At 44.2% G+C, this 22,962-nt stretch overlaps 1 pseudogene; it reads right to left on the bottom strand.

Annotated features, from left to right (window-relative positions):
• Window positions 1-20,423: 20,423 nt before the first annotated feature.
• Hsp90ab1-ps19 (heat shock protein 90 alpha family class B member 1, pseudogene 19) lies at window positions 20,424-22,545 on the bottom strand (annotated as a pseudogene).
• Between the last annotated feature and the right edge of the window lie 417 nt (window positions 22,546-22,962).

Genomic DNA, 22,962 nt, shown 5'->3' with positions numbered 1-22,962 from the left:
AGATGCAACATTCTTCCTTTAGTGTAGCATACAGACCTCCTTCTTTAAGAATTATCAGGTCTAATCTCTTATTTTGAAGGACTACCTCTAAGAGGGAAGTCAGGGATTCTTGGAGGTCAGTTAAAGTCTTTTCTGTTCTCTTTGTATCTAAGTCAATGGCAGTTCTGAATTCTAGATAAACCTGTGTTGAAGGGCAACAGCAGATGTCCTTGTACTTGCCCTTGCAGTACCTAAACTCAGCCCTAAGATAATTGTCAGAAAAAAATTTTAACTCTCTTTTGTGTCTTACTAAGTCTTTAGCATCAGGATTTCAATCTGGACAATACCTGAATCTACACACAAAAGTCCTGACTGCCTTTTAGAACTTCTACTCTTATACAGGTTGTGATCAGTGAGGCACAGTCCCAAGAAATGTTAGGAGTACTAACATATGCAATACCTTCATAGTAAGGGGATGTTACATCATTTGAAATAGAAATCAAGCCTACCTTCACACCTGCGATTGGTGGACCTATCTCGATGGAACACAGGGGAAACAAAATTCTTGTTTCTAAAGCACACTTCTCAAGTGAGCATTACAGTAACCCCAACAATCATGTCTCTGATTTATCCACTTATCTGACATGCAGGTCCAGGGAGCTTTTTGAAGATCTGAGTGTCCCTCTAGGTCCCAGCTCCCAGCTCCAACAGCTAGTATGCGGCTGGTGAGGGATGAGACTTGATGACTGTCAGGGTGGTCAGCAGCCCCAGGTACGGTCCTTTCCAGTGAGGCTAGAGAGTCTGTGCTTGATGTCATCATATGTAGCTGAGTCTATGAGCTGGAACTGGTGAGATGTCTCAGGGATCCTGGGGACATAGACTTCTGCCAGCTGTGACCAGACTTCTTTCTGTAACACCTGTAGGTCTTTTTGCCTGGCATATAAATCATTATTACTATGACATGTTGGTTCAGTAACATCATCTAATAAAGTCAGAGGAGCTGAGGCCCCCATATAAGATCTCAAAGGGGGTAAGGCTGAATCTGGAAGGGATATTTCTTGCTCTAAAGAGAGCAAGAGGGAAAGAGTGCCACCCAGTCTGTGCCAGTCTCTATGGTCAATTTGGTCAAGGCCTCTTTTAGAATACTATTTATTTATTCTACCTGTCCTGAACTTTGAGGTCTGTAGATATAATGTAATTTCCAGTTGATCTCTAAATACCTGGCCACACTCTGGCTTACCTGGGCAACAAAAGCAGGGAGCAGGGCTGTTGTCCAATCCGATTACCTTGGGCACTCCAAACCGGGGGAGGATTTCTTCCAGTAACTTCTTGATGACTACTGACGCCATCTTTTGCTTGGTCAGGAAAGCTTTTATCTATTCGTGAAAAGGTATCTATAAGCACTAGGAGATACGTGAAACCATTTTTTCTCAGTGAAGTTTACTTCGACTTCTCACCAAATTTTTAGGTCTCTTTACCCTGTTTGCTTGTTAAGCATTTACTTGTTGACATACCTTATACTTTTTCACTGCCTCTCTGGCTAAATCTTAAAGTCTATTACATATACCTTAACTACTTGGATAAGCTTCTTATCTTCTAAATGAGTCATTTGTGTATTTGGCAAAGTGAGTCTTTTGTTTGTTCTCTGGGGAGTATAGCTTTCCCTCAAGTGTGCCATTGTCTTTTTTTTTTCTAAGTAATTTGGGCCTTTTCTTCTGTTGTACATTCTAAGTGAGGCCATCCCTTAGTCCGATCCCAGTTCCCAGTGGCTGTCTCTTGCAGGCCTGCAACCAGGATAGGCTCCTGCATAGCCATTTTTCAAGCCACTTGATCTGCTTTGTTATTTCCCTATGCCACTGAATCTCTTCCCTCCTGATGTCCTGGGCAATGAATAATACTCACAGTTGCTGGCTTCACTAGGGCATTTAAGAGATGACAAAGGTATCTGCGGCACTGATGTGCAAGTGGGTAGAGGTTCAGCTGTCCCAGATGACATTGTGTTGTCCACCATGGAAGCACCCACTCATCTCTGACCTTCATGAAGAGAACTATTCCTATCTGTAGACAAGTTAGCCTCATCTTTCAACAGGAGTTGATCATTCAATCACAGAGCTCTTCCCTCTACCCATGGGCTTCTGCCAATACTTGACACTTGTGCTGTGGTGGCTCCAGGTCAGGATTGGGCAGCAAGGTGACCAGATTGCCCCCAACCTGTGGAGAACCTAGTCCATGTCAGCTGACCAATGGGCCCATCCTCTGGGACATTCCATTCAAAGGCAAAACATTTTTGACTTTGGGCTACCCAGTTCAGGCAGAAGAAAGTACCTTTTAAGTACTGGTGCACTGAGACAGGGTCAGCCTGGATCTTAAACTCCACATACACAGTCTGCAAATGTGCACACACATGACCTCACCCAGCCATTTCAGCCCACATAAGCCATTTTAGGAGAAAATTTCTCATGAGTAAGGGATAGGGGCAGTCAGGGATGACCATGAACTAGTGGATTACCTGGCCCACTCCAAGGTCCACTGTTCTTCAGGTAGTCCATAAATAGTGTTTGTTGCCAGTAGCCCCCTTTACCTAAGGTCTTTTGATGTACACTGGTACACTTGGGTGTAGGAACACAGAGTGTTGGGCCCCTGTATCCACAAAACACTGGGTGGGCTTCCCCTACATCCTGGGGCAATCCCTGATGCTGTGTCCTTTTTCCTTACAATAGGCACAGTGATCTTTAGCCAGGAATTCTCTTCTGTTGCCAGGTACTGTCTTGCTAGTCTCTCTAACTACTGTGGCCAGTATAAGTTTTCTATATTGTCTTTTATCTTTCTTTAGCTCTTTAGCTTCCTCTTCTTTTTGTCTCTTTTCTTTCCTGGCTTCTTGTTCTTTTTGCCTTCTTTCATTTTTACCGTGAACCTCACTTCAACCCTGCTTTCTCTGCAACTTAGCCAAATTGGTGGAGCATTTTCTAGCCCCTCAGAGACCCACCATTGCAGCCTGGTGGTAGACCTGGTCCTCCCTACCGTCAGGTGTATTTAAGTCAACAAGCAGAAGTGAGGGTCTTCCATCTGTGTCTGGAACATTTTTTCTGGCCTCTAGTAGAATTCTGTATTTCTTGTAACAGCTACTAACAAGCATCCTAAATGGGCTAGTGAGAAAAAAAGAAGAGAGTCCAGAAAATAGAGGTTCGCCAAAGAGCACAAATAGCATTCAGTCACATAGAAAGAAAATCAAAAGATTAACAGACCAAAACCAGAAGTGTGCACAAAAACAAAAATCAAGAGACCTCCACTAGATCACCATAAAACTGAACTGATTCAGATGGGAGCTTCCATGAGCTCACCAAAGACAGATGAAAGGGAGTGGATTGCACATCACTCCTCCTTCCCAACCAGAGACAGATGAAGGGGAGAGGATTCTACTTCACTCATCCTTCCCAACGGGACACCAATGACAGTTGGAGGAGAGCCGATTCCACAAAAAATGATGGTTAAGTCAAAGGTGCCCTTTTGAGGCCAGCAGACATCAAATGTTAGCCACTCCAATGAACAAAAAGTCTGCCACTGTCCCTTCTTAATCTCAACTGACAAGTTGTGTACTCTAGCCCTAATTTCAGTCCAGTGGTCTAAAGTCAAACTCAGAGGAGTTGTCACAGTCTGTCCCATCATCAAAATCACAAGTAACACAAAACAGAGACCTAAGACACACAAACAAAAGCTAACAGACATCCATCTCCACCTAGACAGACAAGTCAAGACCACTCTGGAAATACAGATGGCCAGGAGGGCGTGAAGAGTTCTCCAATCCAGGAGAACTACAGAACTACCATATCTTCACTGGTACCCAGACGGGAATCTCCCAGGCATTGCTGGGATTCCCCCAGACCTCCACAGCACAATCAGTGAGCCCCTGTCATGTCTACCACTCACACTTGCCTTCTCGCCTGAGACATGAGCCTCTGTCTCTACCCGAGACGCAAACTACTGCAAAACCAGAACTCGCAAGCAAATACAGACCTAGAGTTCAGCCTACACAAAAACACAAAGACACAGACAATATCTCACCTCCAAGTGGGTCTCCGGAGATGAGGGTTGTTGCTGATCCTGGTGAGCCCCCAAATGAAAGACCCCTGGGACATGGAGACACTCACTGAAGTCTCTGGATGACATGACCACCCCCAAGCACTCACGTGACACCATCCTTGCTGTAATCACAGGAGATTTTTGATAGGAACCAGTGCACTGGAGTTGAGACTCATATCCCATGCAGGGGTAGAGGAATTTGACCCAGAGTAGCTGGGAGAAAGGGTATTTAAGGGAAGAAACCACAACCCAAGTGGGTAGGTAGGGATGGCATCATTGGAAAATGTCAAGAATACCAGTGAAAAATAACAAGGAGAAGCTTCAGTTTCTCAAGATTGTTTTCAAGATTGTAATCTAACTTTATGGTCAGCTAGTTCCTCGAAGAGAGTTGCTGAACCGACTGGTGTAATTGCAGTTCCAGCGCCCGACCAGTTTCTTTCTTCTGCTCTAAACTTTTTTCTGGGGTGGAGGGTGACCTTAAAACTTTTACCTTTGACTTATACTTCATCCACTGAACAGTCTTCCTGCCTCCCAATCTCATTTTTTTAAATTTTGTTTTCTTTTGTTTGTTTTTGTTGTTTTTGCTGTGTTGTTGTTGTTGTTGCTGTGTTGTTGTTGTTGTTGCTGTTTTCCCCAAACAAGGTCTCTTGTTGAAACTTGAACTTGCTGGTTTAGCTAGGCTGGCTAGTCTGTAATTCTGAGAGAGACTCCTGTTCTTCCCCGATGCTAGGATTGCCGACATATATGTTTGCAACTTTGCAACTTGCTTTTATATGTAGAGAGAGATATTTATACTCAGGTTTCAGTGATTGAATGGCAAACACTAAATAGACTAAGCCATATTAGCTGTTCCATTCCAAAAATATTTAAGATAAGTAATTTCAGCAAGGAGAATTGCATTATTTATTCAATCAGAAGGCTGAGATTTTTACCTTAGGATTTGCCACTAGAGCTACTGTGAAACTCCCATTTTGGAAATCCAGGTATCCTTTGTTCAAAAAGGAAAAGCAATGAGAGATATGGCATGAATGGGTCTTTTGAAGCTGTCTGTTTTGCACTAAGATATAGGAGATCCATGAGTATTTAAGGCAACTAAGGCACAAGACACCTTATACTATTGCTATACATTTCAGATTTCAAATTTGATTAGTTACAACATTTATCTTTTTATTCATTTTTAAATGTTTTGTATTTCATAATATTACTGAGGATAGTGCAGCCATTAAGGCCAGATGATTTTATTTTAACCTTTTTTTTTCTTCCAGTCACTGACAAAGAAACCTGCATATTTAATGGAATAGTTTAAGATCTCAAAACTTTAAGAGTCTTTGCTTGTAATTACAATACTTTGTTAATAATTGCATAGTATTTTGATTGCTGTTTCCTGGTTTGTTAACAATTACATTTTATGCAGTATTCATCTTTGCATCAAGAAATAATAGAATATAAGCTATTTCACTTACTTCTATACATCCAATGTTTTTTTCTTAAAATCATGTGACTTATTTATCTATATGTTTTCCTGTTTAAGATTTTTTATTTTAAATATTTTCTTTCCATATAAAATATACTGTTCTTTATATAAAACAATTCAGAAATTTTTAAATTGTATAATGTAAATTTGACTAACATTTATTGAAAACTGATTTGTTTGAGATTAGAATTAGTTTATTCTGGTTACATATTTTTTGCATGTATGCTATGATTTGAATATACTTGTCCCAGGGAGTGACACTATTTGGATGTGTGGCCTTGTTGGAGTAGGTGTATATTTGTGGACATAGGCTTTAAGACCGTCATCCTAGTAGCCTGGAAACAAATCTTCTCCTAGCTGACTTCAGATAAAGATGTAGAAGTCTCAGCTCCTCCTATTCTATGTCTGCCTGAATGTTGCCATTCTTCTACCTTGAAGATTGAAACTCTGAACCTGTAAGCCAGCCCCAATTAAATGCTATTTCTTTAAGATGTGCCTTCATCATGGTTTCTACTTAGAGCAGTAAAACCCTAAGACAATGTATGTTCTGTCTTTTCTACTGAGAAAACCTTAATAATGCTTGTTTCCTAACTTATTAGTGAAAGACCCACCCCATGAGTCTTAACTCAGAGTTGCAACAGGCTTGAACAAGCCCAGGCACGCCCAGATACCTAGGGCCGAGTCACCGTTAAAACTAACAGACCATAAAAGGAAAGGAATACAGAACAGACTAGGAGTACCGGATCTGGCAGGAAGGGATAAGTCCCTAGCCCCCCGCCCCCCGACATTCAGGACGTCCCAGCCCGCACGTACTCTTACCATGTTACAACCTCATTCGAATATGATTCAAACCTGCCAATGTGTGTAGCTATACTTTATTACCTCATCATGTGAAATAACCAATCATATGTGAACGTGTCTATATGCCTCGTTTAAATCCACCAATCCCCGTAACTATGCATCTGCTTCTGTACGCCCACTTCTGCTTCCCCAAACCCTATAAAAGCCCCATGCTGGAGCTGCTGGGCGCGCCAGTCCTCCGAAGAGACTGTGTGCCCGCAGGTACCTGTGTTTTCCAATAAACCCTCTTGCTGATTGCATCCGAGTGGCCTCGGCTCGGTCATTGGGCGCTTGGGGGTCTCCTCCTGAGGGAAAGGTCCTCTCCGGAGGTCTTTTCATTTTGGGGGCTCGTCCGGGATCTGGAGATCCTCCGCCCAGAGATCACCGACCACCCACCGGGAGGTAAGCCGGCCGGCATCTGTCGTGTCTTGCCCTGTCTTGTCTTGTCTTGTCCTGTGCGCGTGTTCAGTTCCTCTCAGTTTTGGACTCAGATCTGGGTTTTGGTCGGAGGAGAAGGCCCAGGGCCTTCGGTGTCTCAGGGTTCAGGACCCTCAGCGCCTCCGTTTGGGCGGGTCAGAGAAGGAGCTGACGAGCTCGGACTTCTCCCCCCCCGCAGCCCTGGAAGACGTTCCAAGGGTGTCTGGAGCCCGGTTCTTTGGGGCTCAGCCCGTATCAGAGGGATACGTGGTTTTGGTTGGAGGAGAGGGTCCAGGACCCTCGGCACCTCCATCTGACTCTTTGTTTTGGGTTTTACGTCGAAGCCGCGCAGTGCGTCTGTCTGTTATTTGTCTGATCGTTGGATTTGTCTGTCTAATTTGTGCCCTAATTTTCTTTGAAGCTACCATGGGACAATCGCTAACAACCCCCTTGAGTCTCACTCTAGACCATTGGAAGGATGTCCGAGACCGAGCACGTGATCAGTCGGTCAAGATCAAGAAAGGAAAATGGCAGACCCTCTGCACGTCCGAGTGGCCCACTTACGATGTAGGATGGCCGGTGAACGGCACTTTTAACAAGACCACTATTTTGCAGGTTAAGGACCTGATTTTCCGCCAGAAGCCGTACGGACACCCTGACCAGGTGGCCTACATTGTCACCTGGGAGAGCTTGGCATTTAGCCCTCCTCCTTGGGCAGAACCCTTTGTGGACCCGAATTGGCTTCCTGTTTCCCCTAAACGTGTTTCCCCGAGCCCACCTGACCCTTTGGTTGCTTCTTCCTCTCTCTATCCTGCTCTAACTAAGGAAGAGTCTCCCAAAGTCCCTCCCCCGAAACCTGTCCTCCCAGAGGACCCAAATTCCCCCCTTATAGATCTCCTGTTGGAAGAACCTCCTCCGTACCCTGTACCTACAGCCCCGCCAAGAGAAGAGGAAGTGGAGCCGCCTGCTAGACCTCGACTCGAGGCGGCCCCTTCCCCTGTGGCTGGAAGACTTCGGGGACGACGCGAGGTGGCGCCAGACTCCACCTCCCAGGCCTTTCCGCTTAGACAAGGGGCTGGCGGCCAGATGCAATACTGGCCGTTCTCAGCGGCCGACATATATAACTGGAAACAACACAACCCCCCCTTTTCTAAGGATCCGGTGGCTCTCACCAACCTGATAGAATCTGTCTTGCTTACCCATCAGCCCACTTGGGATGATATACAGCAACTTTTACAGGCCCTCCTGACCTCTGAGGAGAAGCAGAGAGTGCTCTTAGAGGCCAGGAAACATGTTTTGGGGGACAATGGACGCCCCACCTTGCTCCTGGAAGAGATCGATGATGCATTCCCACTTACGAGACCTGATTGGGATTTCACCACGGCTGAAGGTAGGAAACACCTACGCCTTTATCGCCAGTTGCTCCTAGCGGGTCTCCGAGGTGGGGCACGACGCCCCACCAATTTGGCTCAGGTGAAACAAGTGGTACAAGAGGCTGCGGAGACTCCCTCAGCCTTCCTAGAGAGACTTAAGGAAGCTTATCGCATGTATACCCCTTATGATCCAGATGATCCAGGACAAATGACAAATGTCTCCATGTCCTTCATCTGGCAGGCAGCACCAGATATCAGGGCCAAGCTACAGAGACTAGAAAATTTACAAGGGTATACACTGCAGGATTTACTTAAGGAGGCAGAAAGAATTTATAACAAGAGAGAGACACAAGAAGAAAAGGAAGATAGAGTACGTAGAGAAAAGGATGAGAGAGACCAAAAAAGAAGCAGAGAGTTGAGTCGAATCTTGGCCGCCGTAGTTCAGGGTCAAGAGAAAAGGGGAGAGAGGGTGGGCCAAAGCTAGATAAGGATCAATGTGCATATTGCAAAGAAAGAGGACACTGGGCCAGAGATTGCCCTAAGAAACCCAGCGGGCTCCGAAGACCCCGCCCACAGACCTCCCTCTTGGCCCTAGATAAAGATTAGGGAGGTCAGGGCCAGGAGCCCCCCCCTGAGCCCAGGATAACTCTTGAAGTTGGGGGGCAGCCAGTCACCTTTCTGGTGGACACAGGAGCCCAGCACTCAGTCCTCACCCAGGCCCCTGGACAACTCAGCGACCGGACGGCCTGGGTACAAGGAGCCACTGGCAGCAAGAGATACCGTTGGACTACAGATCGACGGGTTCAGCTGGCTACTGGTAAGGTGACCCATTCCTTCTTACATGTTCCGGACTGCCCATACCCTCTGCTGGGCCGTGACTTGCTTACCAAATTAAAAGCTCAGATCCATTTTGAAGAAGGAGGGACCCGAGTAACTGGGCCCCGCGGTATTCCTCTTCAGATTTTAACCCTTCAGTTAGAAGATGAATATAGATTATATGAACCAGAACAGGACAAGCCAAAATCTCCAGAAATAGACTCTTGGGTCACGAAATTCCCACTGGCCTGGGCGGAGACTGGCGGGATGGGGTTGGCGCTCCAACAGCCTCCCCTAATTATCCAGTTAAAGGCCACCGCGACTCCTGTCTCCATTAAACAGTGCCCCATGTCATGGGAAGCTTATCAGGGCATAAAGCCACATATCAGGAGGCTCTTAGACCAAGGCATCCTAGTCCCTTGCCAGTCACCCTGGAATACGCCTCTGCTACCTGTTAAGAAGCCCGGCACTGGAGACTATAGGCCGGTACAAGATTTGAGAGAGGTCAACAAAAGAGTAGAAGATATTCATCCAACTATCCCAAACCCTTATAACCTACTCAGCACCCTGCCTCCCACCCATACTTGGTATACGGTCTTAGATCTGAAGGATGCTTTCTTCTGCCTCCGGCTGAGCCCAGAAAGCCAGCCCTTATTTGCTTTTGAGTGGAAAGACTCTGAAATGGGGCTTTCGGGACAGTTGACTTGGACAAGGTTACCACAGGGTTTCAAAAACAGCCCAACGCTCTTTGATGAGGCCTTACACCGGGACTTGGCTGACTTTCGAGTCCAGCATCCCACTCTTATACTTCTTCAGTTTGTTGATGACCTTCTTCTAGGGGCCACTTCTGAGACAGCATGCCACCAGGGAACAGAATCCCTCTTGCAGACTTTGGGGCGATTGGGCTATCGAGCTTCTGCCAGAAAGGCTCAAATTTGCCAGACCCAGGTTACTTATTTAGGCTATCAACTAAGGGACGGACAGCGATGGCTGACTCCGGCTAGGAAACAGACCGTGGCCAATATCCCAGCCCCAAGAAATGGCCGACAGCTACGGGAATTCCTAGGAACGGCGGGATTCTGCCACCTCTGGATTCCTGGGTTTGCCGAGATGGCAGCCCCCTTGTACCCTCTCACTAAACAGGGGGTGCTCTTCCAGTGGGGAGCAGAACAACATGAGGCATTTGATAACATTAAACGGGCCTTGCTGTCCTCCCCTGCCTTGGGTCTCCCAGACATCACCAAGCCCTTTGAACTATTTGTGGATGAGAAGCAAGGGTATGCTAAAGGGGTCCTAACACAAAGACTGGGACCCTGGAAGCGCCCGGTAGCCTACCTGTCTAAGAAATTAGACCCTGTGGCCTCCGGTTGGCCACCATGCCTGAGAATGGTGGCAGCCATTGCCGTCCTAACTAAAGACACTGGGAAGTTGACCTTGGGGCAGCCACTCACCATCCTGGCACCCCATGCAGTGGAGGCTTTGATAAAACAGCCCCCTGACCGCTGGCTCTCTAATTCCCGCATGACCCACTACCAAGCCTTGCTACTGGATGCGGAATGGGTCCAGTTTGGGCCCGTGGTCGCTCTCAACCCAGCCACTCTGCTTCCTTTGCCAGAAGAGGCAGAACAGCACGACTGTCTGCAGATCCTTGCAGAAGTACATGGAACCAGACCAGACCTATCGGACCGACCTCTCCAGGATGCTGACCATACGTGGTATACCGATGGTAGCAGCTACTTGGTGAACGGGGAACGGAAAGCTGGAGCCGCGGTCACTACGGAGGACAAAGTGATCTGGGCAAGCGCCTTGCCTGTTGGTACCTCCGCACAGCGGGCTGAACTCATTGCCTTAACCCAGGCGCTCAAAATGGCAGAAGGTAAGAGGCTGAATGTATATACAGACAGCCGCTACGCCTTTGCTACAGCACACATCCATGGAGAGATCTACCGGAGAAGAGGGCTGCTCACATCTGAGGGTAAGGACATTAAGAACAAGACTGAAATTCTGGCCCTCCTGGCAGCTCTGTTCCTACCAAAAAGACTGAGCATTATACATTGCCCAGGGCATCAGAAGGGACACAGCCCCAAGGCACGGGGAAATCGGCTAGCTGATGTCTCAGCGCGTGAGGCCGCCATGGGCACCCAAGTTCTGTCCTTAAAAGACCAAGATCAATCCACGTCTCCACAGCCGGAACAGACCGGTTGGCTCTACACCACGGAGGACACAAAGCTCCTACAGAAAATGGGGGCCGTTTGGTGCCCACAACTAAAACGGTGGGTCTACACAGGGAAAACAGTTATGCCTACAAAGATGACCTTTGAATTAATCTCCTACCTACATAAATTAACACACCTGGGACTCAAGAAGATGAAGACCCTCTTAAGACGAGAAGAGATTGACACCTACCTCCTGGGACGAGATCAGGCCTTGAGGGAGGTGACTGAAAGCTGCAGGGCCTGTGCTCAGGTAAACCCAGGAAAAGCTAAAATTGGACAAGGAGTCCGTCCCCGAGGACATCGGCCTGGTACCCACTGGGAAATTGACTTCACTGAAATCAAGCCTGGTATGTACGGACACAAATACCTCTGAGTGTTCATAGATACCTTCTCCGGATGGGTAGAGGCTTTCCCCACGAAACATGAAACGGCCAAGGTGGTGACCAAGAAGCTCCTCGAAGAAATCTTCCCCAGGTATGGAATGCCCCAAGTATTGGGGTCAGATAACGGGCCCGCTTTCGTCTCCCAGGTAAGTCAGTTGGTGGCCAAGTTATTGGGGATTGATTGGAAGTTACATTGTGCTTATAGACCCCAAAGTTCAGGACAGGTAGAGCGCATGAATAGAACAATTAAGGAGACTTTATCTAAATTAACGCTTGCAACTGGCTCAAAGGATTGGGTGTCCCTACTACCCCTAGTCCTATACCGGGCCCGGAATACACCAGGCTCCCATGGCCTGACTCCCTTTGAAATAGTATACGGGACCCCACCCCCATTTATCAATTTCTTTGATTCAAACATCGCTGAATTCGCTAATAGCCCTTCCTTGGCAGCACATCTTCAGGCCCTACAAATCGTGCAGAGAGACATCTGGAAACCTCTAGCCGCGGCCTACCAAGACAGGCTTGAACAACCGACGGTGCCGCACCCGTTCCAGATCGGAGACACCGTGTGGGTGCGCAGACATCAGACCAAGAATCTCGAGCCTCGGTGGAAAGGACCCTATACAGTTCTCCTGACTACCCCGACAGCCTTGAAGGTAGACGGAATTGCGGCTTGTATCCACGCATCTCATGCCAAGGCAGCCCGACCTGAGGAAACGGCAGATCACAACATCGCGCCCCAGACATGGAAGGCTCAACGCACTCAAAACCCCCTAAAGCTAAGATTTTCACGTTGTTGCTCTTAACTGTCTTATGGACTAGGGGTGGGGCGAGTCTGGGGGCTAGCCCCCACCAGGTATATAATATGTCCTGGATAATAACTAATTTAGAGACAGGCTGGTCTCAAGTCCTAGCTAATGGTAAGCATGCTGAAGGAACCTGGTGGCCCCCTTTGACTTTCGACCTTTGTCAACTGGCTAAGGACTCCTGGGAGCATACTGAGCGGACTCCCCACAACTCATACCCACCCTGCAGACACTCTGATTGGTATACTTGTCCCGGAGGTAAGAGGACACGGGAGTGCGGAGGTCCTGAGACCTTCTACTGTGCTAAGTGGGGGTGTGAGACTTACACTCGAGGATGGTGGGGGACCAAGAAGGGGGACTTAGTGGCCTTCTCCCCTGAGACTCCAGGCGAATCTCGAATTACAATAGAATTCACAGATCAAGGCAGAAACATAGATTGGAAGGTGGGGCATAGATGGGGGATACGGTTGTATACCCCTGGCCAAACTAACCCAGGACTCCTGTTCTCCCTCCAACTGGTGAGAGAACAGGTCACACAAGAGATTGGTCCAAACCCAGTCCTCATGGATCAAAAGCCCCCTTCCCGACCAGCACCGGCACTGCCCCCGGTCGGACCCCCACTATGGCTAAACACCACTCAGAACTCTGGGGATATCTTGACAACTCCCTCCCCGACTAGGGACCCTTCCACACCGGCCCCTCAGCTGCTAGGAACGGGAGACCGGCTAATCAACTTAGTGACCGGGGCATACTTGGCACTCAATTATTCAGAACCTGACAAGACCCAAGAATGCTGGCTGTGCCTGGTCTCTAGCCCGCCCTATTATGAGGGTGTGGCAGTCATGGGGAATTATACTAATCAGACTACGGCCCCGGCCAGCTGCACAACCCTCCCTAGCCATAGGCTGACGTTGCCGGAAGTCTCAGGACAGGGACTCTGTATAGGGACCATACCCCCCACTCACCAGGTCCTCTGCGCTATCACCGAGAGGATCCCCACTGGAAGCTACTACCTAGCAGCTCCTACAGGCACCTATTGGGCCTGTAACACTGGATTGACACCTTGTATCTCCGCCGCAATCCTCCGCAGATCCTCAGACTACTGTGTACTGGTAGAAATTTGGCCTAAGGTCACCTACCATGGGCCCGAGTACATATACTCACATTTTGAGAGGCTGACTCGATTCAGGCGAGAATCCATCACCATGACCCTAGCTCTATTCTTGGGAGGAATCACCTTAGGAGGAATGGCTGCAGGTATAGGGACGGGGACCACCGCCCTCATCGAGACGGGTCACTTTCGTCAGCTACAAGCAGCCATGAATGCAGATCTAAAAGCTATCGAGGAATCCGTGAGTGCATTAGAAAAGTCCTTAACATCTTTGTCTGAAGTAGTCTTACAAAATAGGAGAGGGCTAGACATGCTGTTCCTTCGCGAAGGAGGGCTATGTGCTGCTCTAAAAGAAGAATGTTGTTTCTATGCAGACCATACAGGATTAGTGAGAGATAACATGGCTAAGCTCCGAGAACGTTTGGCCCAGAGATAGAAGCTGTTTGATTCCCAACAAGGCTGGTTCAAGGGGTGGTTTAACCGATCCCCTTGGTTTGCTACCCTGGTGTCCACCTTGATGGGACCCTTAATCATCCTCCTCCTAATCCTCCTCTTTGGCCCCTGCATTCTAAACAGATTGATGCAGTTCATAAAGAACAGACTCTCAGTCATTCAGACGCTTGTTCTCACCCAACAATACCAGAGGGTAAGACAACAGGAAGAGATTCCTTAGAATTCGATTTGAGTAAAGGATTTTACGCAAGTCTAAAAGAAAATGGGGGAAAATGAAAGACCCACCCCATGAGTCTTAACTCAGAGTTGCAACAGGCTTGAACAAGCCCAGGCACGCCCAGATACCTAGGGCCGAGTCACCGTTAAAACTAACAGACCATAAAAGGAAAGGAATATAGAACAGACTAGGAGTACCGGATCTGGCAGGAAGGGATAAGTCCCTAGCCCCCCGCCCCCCGACATTCAGGACGTCCCAGCCCGCACGTACTCTTACCATGTTACAACCTCATTCGAATATGATTCAAACCTGCCAATGTGTGTAGCTATACTTTATTACCTCATCATGTGAAATAACCAATCATATGTGAACGTGTCTATATGCCTCGTTTAAATCCACCAATCCCCGTAACTATGCATCTGCTTCTGTACGCCCGCTTCTGCTTCCCCAAACCCTATAAAAGCCCCATGCTGGAGCTGCTGGGCGCGCAAGTCCTCCGAAGAGACTGTGTGCCCGCAGGTACCTGTGTTTTCCAATAAACCCTCTTGCTGATTGCATCCGAGTGGCCTCGGCTCGGTCATTGGGCGCTTGGGGGTCTCCTCCTGAGGGAAAGGTCCTCTCCGGAGGTCTTTTCATTAGTAGTTTTTTTTTCAATAAACATCTCAGTATACTACCGTTACTCCAGCAAAAGTGTCCTTATGGCTATTAACAGCTAATATAACTACGCAGTTTCATTTGTCATCTTAGACTACATTATCTATTTTTATATTCTCTCACCTCTGCTATAACTGCATTCATGTATTTCTTAGTTAGCATTTTTATTGCTGTGGTGAAACAGCAAGCCTGAAGGAGCCAGGGCCTGAAAGGGTTTGTTCAGCTGATACTCAGATGAGAAAAGAACCTGAAGCCAGAAGGTGATGCAGTTACTATGGAAGAGTGCTGCTTACAGACTTACTCACTATGGCTTTCTCAGTCTGCTTTCTTATAGAACCCAGGACCACTTGCCCAGGGGTGGCTCCACCTATAATGGACTGGGTCCTCCCACATCAGTCACTTACTAAAAAAATGCTCTGTAGACCTTCCTATACAACTATCTTTTTGTGCTATTTCTTCAACTGAAGCTCACTTCTCTCCCCTAACTATAACTTGTGCCCAGCCAGCAAATGTAATTTATTTCTACACATATTTTTATATCCGTACTTCATTATAATTAGAGTGTCTACAAAAGATATTCATTACATTCACCCATAAAGTTGTCATCTTGACCTTTGTTTCATTTCTATATTGCACCAAGGCATTCTGCTATTTTTTTTTAAAGAAGACCTTCAATGGTGGGGATGTGTGAAGTCTGTTTAAATCCTGTGTACAATAAGGAGAGAGAGAATGATGAATGCTGTTGATTTAGTTTTCTCTTTTGTCCCTTTTCTAATTCTGTGTAAAACTTCAGCTCATATCCCTCATGAGATAAACCCTTCTCTTACTAATCCACGAATTTATTTCCATGTTGATTCTAAATCTATTTAAGTTGGTAATAAAGACAAATTATCAAAGATTCTGAAAATTTGTCACCTTCATTTCATTGGTGCATCTTTGACCTTTTCTGTTTATGTATTTAATCCATCTTGAGTCTTTATTTTTTTTTAAATTTTCCTCTCCTACAATACAGCCCCAACCCCAGTTTCACTTCCTCTACTCCTCCCAGCTTTTCGGCCTTCTGTTTTCCAGATCCACACTTCTGTTTCCCTTCAGAACAAGCCTCTTAAGAATAACACTGAATGCTACATAATAAGATACAATGTGACTATGAATAAACCCTTATATCAAGGTTAGGAAAGGCAACCCAAACAAGAGTTATGAGGGGTTTCATGAATCTGAAGGCAGCTACACTGATAAGCCAGCTTGTCAGAAAGATACAAAGCAGGAAGATTCCTGAATTCAAGATCAGCCATGGACATACACAGCAAGGTTAGGCCCAGGTGTGGTAGAAATGGTAATGGGACAGGGTCCCACCCAGCTAGTTTATCCTTTGTACTTAGAGGCAGGCAGAACTCTGAATTCTTTTGCAATGATAAAAGAAAATGTATGCTTGAGGTCTCCTGAGAAACAAAGGGCTGGGGTCACAGGATGCTGATTCAGAACATAATCCAAAGGAAATCTGGACTACATTTGAATTAATATGTAAATAAAAAACTGGGTTTTTGTTCTGTATCAGGTGAGCTAGTAAAACGCCATAGTAATTCTTATTCAGAATTTTCTCTAGGTAGAAAGCGGAACTGTATGAAGATCTCTGGATAGCAAAAAGAGTTCTTTAAGAATTTTTCTTTACAAGATTTCTGGCTTGGTCAGAAGATTTATTTATTGTTTTTTAATCTCAGTTTTTCTGACTTTGACCCATGAGCTATCCAGATAGCTTTTAGAATTTTTACTAGCAGAGAGCTGTTTCAACCAGAGAGTTTTTAGAATAGCAAGAAAAAACTGTTTAGAGAAGAGCAGAGCAGGAGAGAGAGAGAGAGAGAGAGAGAGAGAGAGAGAGAGAGAGAGAGAGAGAGAGAGAGAGACTGAGAGAGGGAAGGGGGGGAGGGAGGGAGGGAGGGAGGGAGGAATATAGTACAGTCAGGAAAGACATCTCAGCAGATCCTAGGCTGCCAGCTTGGACCCAAGATTTGATTTTGATCCTTTTTTTTCAACATTCCCAAAACCGGTTTCTCAGAACCCCTCTCCATGTCACTGCTGGTCTTTGGTTACCTACAGTTCTTCCTCTCTTCTTTGGGGTTTCCTGACTTCTGAGGAGAGGAACCCAATAGAGGTCTTCAATTCATACATACTCAGCCTTAGGTTAGGCTGGGTCTTTATATTTGTTTACATCACCTGCCAGAGGAAAAGGCCTCCCTCAAGACAACTGGGCTAGTACCTATCTGGAGTTCTAGTGGCCAACAGACCTCTGATGGTGCAAGGAATTCTCCATCTAGATGTTTTCTATTAGCTTAGTCTGGTTCACCAATTGACTTGTATATTTTCTGTGAATAAAACTAAATCTACCAAATATGATTTAATTTCTTTTATTCAGTTCAAAATTAAATTTTAATTTTTTATTCTTATTCTTATTCTTGATATATTAATCACATTATGTTAAAAGGCACATGAGAAAAATTTTAATATTTATATTACTAGAACAGCTCACATCAATAATCCTAGCCGCTGGGTGGTTGAGGCAGGGGGATCACAAGTTTAATTCAGAGTTCAGAATCTTCCTGGACTACACACTCAGTGTAGAAGTTTGGATATGTTTGGCTCATAGGAAGTAACACTATTAGGAGGTGTGGCCTTATTGGAGCAGGTATAGCCTTGTTAGAAGAAGTGTGTCACTGTAGTGGAGGGACTTTGAGATCTTTTATACCAATTTCTAATTTTTATATTTTAAATTTCATTTTTCCTTTCTTCTTGTTTTCATAAATCACTAAATTCTGCACCAGTTTCTCAGCATGATGACATCCACCCTTTGCCAAGCTCCTTTCCTTCTAAATCTAAACCATCAGAATTTAGAAGAACCCCAGGGAGCAAAGTAAGGTTTAAGTTGTTTAGTCTCAGCAAATTTGTCCTTATTCAAGATGTAGGGAACTCTTGCTATTCACTTCAGGAGTCCTTAAAAGCTTGTCTCATGGTGTTTTTTTTGTTTGTTTGTTTGTTTTGTTTTGTTTTGTTTTTTTGTTTTTGTTTTTTTGTTTTTGTTTTGTTTTGTTCTTTTCTTTTGTTTTGTTTTGTTTTGCCTACTTAACAATTTATTCTGAAAATTTTGAAACAACGATGAAAGAAATTTTAGGAGTCAGAGCAACATACCCAACAGACTTTTTCAGGGAGACGGTGAAGTAAAATAGATTTTCTAATGACAAATCTTTTTTTCAGATTCTAGTTCTTATATTCAGTTGAACATTTAAATGTAAGCTTTATAATAAAGAGATAAATAAATGATGACAAAGTAATTGATCTTCACAGCTAAGTGTTATTAATTTATGATTATGTTAACCCTGTCTGTGTAATGGAGCTTCAAAAAAAAAAAAAAACTTGAAAAACTGAATGTCATTTCCCATTCAATACTTTAATTCAGCATTCTAAATGTAGAATGGTTTATTGATTTTATTTATGTAAAGAATAATGGTTTTCCTAGAAATGATAGGTTACCAAAATAACGTCCTAGTGCCAGATATGGCATACTTCCACATGAGTTCTTAAGACAGGTCCCCCAAATCTCTTATAGAATGTTGGTTACTGTCATTGATCTTAATTGTTCACCATTGATGTTTATTGATGAAGACAGAAGGAACTTCTCTTATAGAATGTTGGTTACTGTCATTGATCTTAATTGTTCACCATTGGTGTTTATTGATGAAGACAGAAGGAACTTTGGTCATAACACATGGAAAACTCAATGTGGTATAAAACAGAAAGCTTTTTCTTTTCTCATTAGCTTTCACACTACCAGAAGGCACTTTGTATGCTATTTTTGGAAAATGTCATCCACAATTGTACCAAACTATGACTACTGTGAAGTATAATAATGACCAAAATGACGAGAATGTTCCATGGGTACAATAGTGGCATGAATATTACGAGGTGACTACTTGTTTTCTGACTGGAATCTGGCTCTCAGGCTATCCTAAAACCCAACCCATGACGAGGGAGCTCATAGGTTTCTGTTTTAAATCTATTACTATGATATATATATATATATATATATATATATATATATATATATACAATTTGATATATATATATCAAATTAACCTCTGCAAAATCAGAGCTTTCCTACTTGAGAAATGTTTTTGTGTACAGTATAGTGGTTAATGTAAAATTTGTACCTGGATGAAGTTCACAAAATAAAGCTTTGCAGAGGATTTAGCTATAAATGGAACATCTATGTTAATTATCTACCAAAGCTCAAAGAAAATCATAGATAAGAAAATCAACAGATTGCAAAAGCCAAATGTGATAGAAGACCAGATTGAAATTATCTTCTGGGTTACCTTACTTAAGGTGACATTTTCTCATTCCACTGATTTGCCTGCAAAATTCACGATATCCTTGTTTTTAATATCTGAGTACTATTTCATTCTGTAAATGAACCACATTTTCTTTATCCATTTCTCATTTGAGACATCTAGTTTGGTTCCAATTTCTTTCTACTATGAATGAAACTGCTATGAATATAGTGGAACATGTATCCTTGTGTGATAGTGTAGCATCTTTTGCTTATGTATGCCCAGGAATGGCATAGCTGGATCTTGAGGTAAAATTATTCCTATTTAGCTGCGAAACCACCAGATTGATTTCCAGACTGGGTGTAAAAGTTTACAATCTCACCATAAACATAGGAGTGTTTTCCTTGTGCTACCTACTCCCAAGCATACACAGTCACCTGAGTCTTTGATCTTAGCCATTCTGATGGGTGTAAGTTGGAATCTCAGAATCCTTTTGATTTTCAGTTCTCTGATGACTAAGGATGTTGAACATTTCTTTCAGTGATTCTTGGCCATTTGAGGATCCTCCATTGATAATTCACTGTTTAGCTCTGTACCGCTATTTTTAATTAGGTTATTTGGATGGCTAGCATATAATTCCTGAATTCTATATATATTTTGGATATTAACTCTCAGGCAGTTGTAGGGTTGGTGAAAATGCTTTTCCAATTACTAACCTGTGGTTTTGTCCTAGTGACTGTGTTCTTTGCTTTAACAAGCTTTTCTGTTTCATAAGGTCCCATTTAAAATTGTTAATTTTAATGACTAAACCACTGATATACTATTCAGGAAGTAGTCTCTTGTAGCAAAGAGTTCAGTGTAATTCATAACATTATGTTCTATCAGATTTAGTATATCCAGCTTTACATTGATATCTTTGATCCATTTGAACTTGAGCTTTGTACACATGATAAATATGGATATATTTGCATGCTTCTACAAACATGCATCCAGCTAAATCAGTACCATTCATTGAAGGTGTTCTCACTTTTTCATTGTATTGTCTTGGATTTTTTTGTATAAAACAGTATCTTCTTAATTTTGCATGCTTTTAATTTCAGAACAAAATAAAACAAACAAACAAACAAAAACTACTATATACAACAGCCAACCCTAATATTCTGTGGGAGGGGTTCTTTCTGCCTTTAGGCACAAGGGCAGGATAGAAGAGATTCTTGTAGACATGAGCAGAGAGCCAGGTAGCTCAAAGCCAGTCAAGGATGTTGGGGGAGCCAAAGGGATATTATACAGTGCACAGGGTCTTCCCATGAGCCTTTATGTGAGATGGATCCACATTACCCTCCAGTGGGGGAATCTCATCAGGAACAGCAGCACTAGGCTCTTCTGCAGTGTCCTCATCTTCGTCAAAGCCCAGGCCTAGTTTAATCATGCTATAGATGTGGTTACTGTGGGTTTGGTGGTCCTCAAGTGAGAAACCAGGGGAGAGCAGAGCAGTTTCAAACAGCAGCACTACGAGGTCCTTGGCAGCTTTGCTCTTTTTGTCTGCTTCAGTTTTATGCTGCTGTAGGATCTCCACAAGTGGGTGATCAGGGTTGATCTCTATGTGTTTCTTAACCATCATGTAGCCCATTGTAGAATTGTCTCGCAGTGCATGGGACTTCATGATCCATTCCATGTTGACTGTCCAGTCATAGGTGCTAGTCATATTGCAAACAAGGTAAGAATGCAAGTCTATTGGAAATTGTCACTTTTCCAACCTTCTTGTCCAAGATCTTTTTTGTGAGCTTTCATAGATTCTCAAAATGTTGCCTTGGTTGCCTCCATTTTCTTCTTCTCTTCGTCATCCTCTGGAAGCTCCAGGCAATCCTTAGTCGCTGAGACCAGACTCTTTCCATCAAATTCTTTGAACTGTTGTGTGCAGTACTCATCAATAGGCTCAGTCATATACGTCACCTCAAACCCTTTTTCCGCACATGTTCCACAAAGAGTAGACCAATTGCTCTTTGCTCAAACCAGTAATATAGTAGATAGACTTCTGTGTCTCCTTCATGGAAGATGCATACTCTGATAGGGAAGTCATCTCATCCTCAGACTGAGAGGAGTGATAGCAAAGGAGCTCAGAGAGGTAGCGATGGTTAGTAGAATCTTCATGGATTCCAATCTTTAAATTCTTGGAGAATGCCTCATAAAATACCTTGTAGTTCTCTTTGTCTTCACCCAACTCAGAGAAGAGCTCAAGACACTTCTTCCCAATGTTTTTGTAGATGACTTTCAGGATTTTGCTCTGCTGGAGAATTTCTTTGGAGATGTTCAGAGGCAGGTTCTAGGAATCAACCACACCACAGATAAAGTTGAGGTAGGTATCAGCTCGTCATGACTGCCAATGGTGAATACATGACAGATGTACAATTTGATATTCTTCTTCTTGTTGCTCTCAAAAAAGTCAGAGGGCGATCACTGGGAATAAAGAGCAATGTCCTGAATTCCAAGTGATATTCTACAGAGAAGTGCTTGACTGTCAAGTGGTCTTTCCAATCATTGGTGAGGCTCTTATAGAATTCACCATATTTATCTTGAGTGATGTCATCCAGATTTCTAGTACAGATAGGCTTCATCTTACTCAGTTCTTCCTGGTCAATGTACTTCTGCTTGATCTCTTTGTTTTCTTTGCCACTGTCATCTGCCTTGTCAGATCTTACATCTTCAATCTTAGGCTTCTCCTAATCTTCCTTATATTCCTTCTCTTCCTTACCTTTCTCTTCCTCTGCCTCATCATCTCTTATTTCCTTCTCTTGTTCCATCTCAAAGTAAAGGGTGATAGAATGGCCTAGGAACTGCAAGTGATTGTTCACCACTTCCTTGACCTTCTTCTCCTTTAAGAATTTGGTCTGGTCTTATTTGAGGTGAAGGATCACTTTTGCACCCCAGCCAATGGGCTCATCATGGTTTGCATGAAAGATGAAGGATCATCATTGTGGATTGTGATTACAACCACTTTATCCACCACTAGATAGGGAGAATAAAATCTGACATAAACCACCCAATCATGTAGATGTCTGCACCAGCCTGGAAAGCCTCCATGAATGCCTTTGTACCAGGCTTAGCAATGGTTCCCACACTATTCATAAGATCAGCCTTGACCATACCAATGTCTGTGTCCACCAAAGTCGGAGTGTTCTCCTGAGGTTGGGGATGATGTCAATTTTCAGCTCTTTCTCATTGTCCAACTTCGAAGGGTCTGACAGGCTCTCACAGCAAATCTTGTCCAGGGCATCAGAAACATTAGAGATCAACTCCTGGAGGAAAAGAGAAGTATTGATAATTAGGGACATGAGCTAGGCAATTTCTGCCTGCAAGGAAAAGGTGTCCACCTTTTTCTCTCTGTGGTACACTTCCTCAGGCATCTTGACAAGATAGTCAAGTATTAGTTCAAAACAGCGTGGGCCCAGATCATGTACAAATCACACAGTAAGCCTACACTGTGCGAGGGTGACTCAAGAGCTGTTTTGGCTTCTTTGTCAAAATTCAGAATTCTTTAGTCATGTGTGTTTTTTCTGGGTCTTTGGTTCATTTCCATTAATCAACCTGTCTGTGAACTAACCCAAACTCAAAAGGGTATGAATAGTATTTACTAACATAAAAGTGGATATTAACTATAAATTACAGGAAAACCAAATAGCTTCCACAAACCCAAATAAGCCAAATAACAAGGAGTGCCCAAGGAAGTATGGTTGAATATTTCTCAGAAGGGGAAATAAAATAGATATTAGAGGTGGATGGAGGAAGGAACACAGGTAGGAGGGGGGGAATTTAGAGGGTAG

The sequence above is a fragment of the Rattus norvegicus genome, chromosome 3 (assembly GCF_036323735.1).
Source record: "Rattus norvegicus strain BN/NHsdMcwi chromosome 3, GRCr8, whole genome shotgun sequence".
NCBI lineage: Eukaryota > Metazoa > Chordata > Mammalia > Rodentia > Muridae > Rattus > Rattus norvegicus.
The sequence above is the reverse complement of the archived record's forward strand: the minus strand, read 5'-3'. Positions and strand labels throughout refer to the sequence as shown.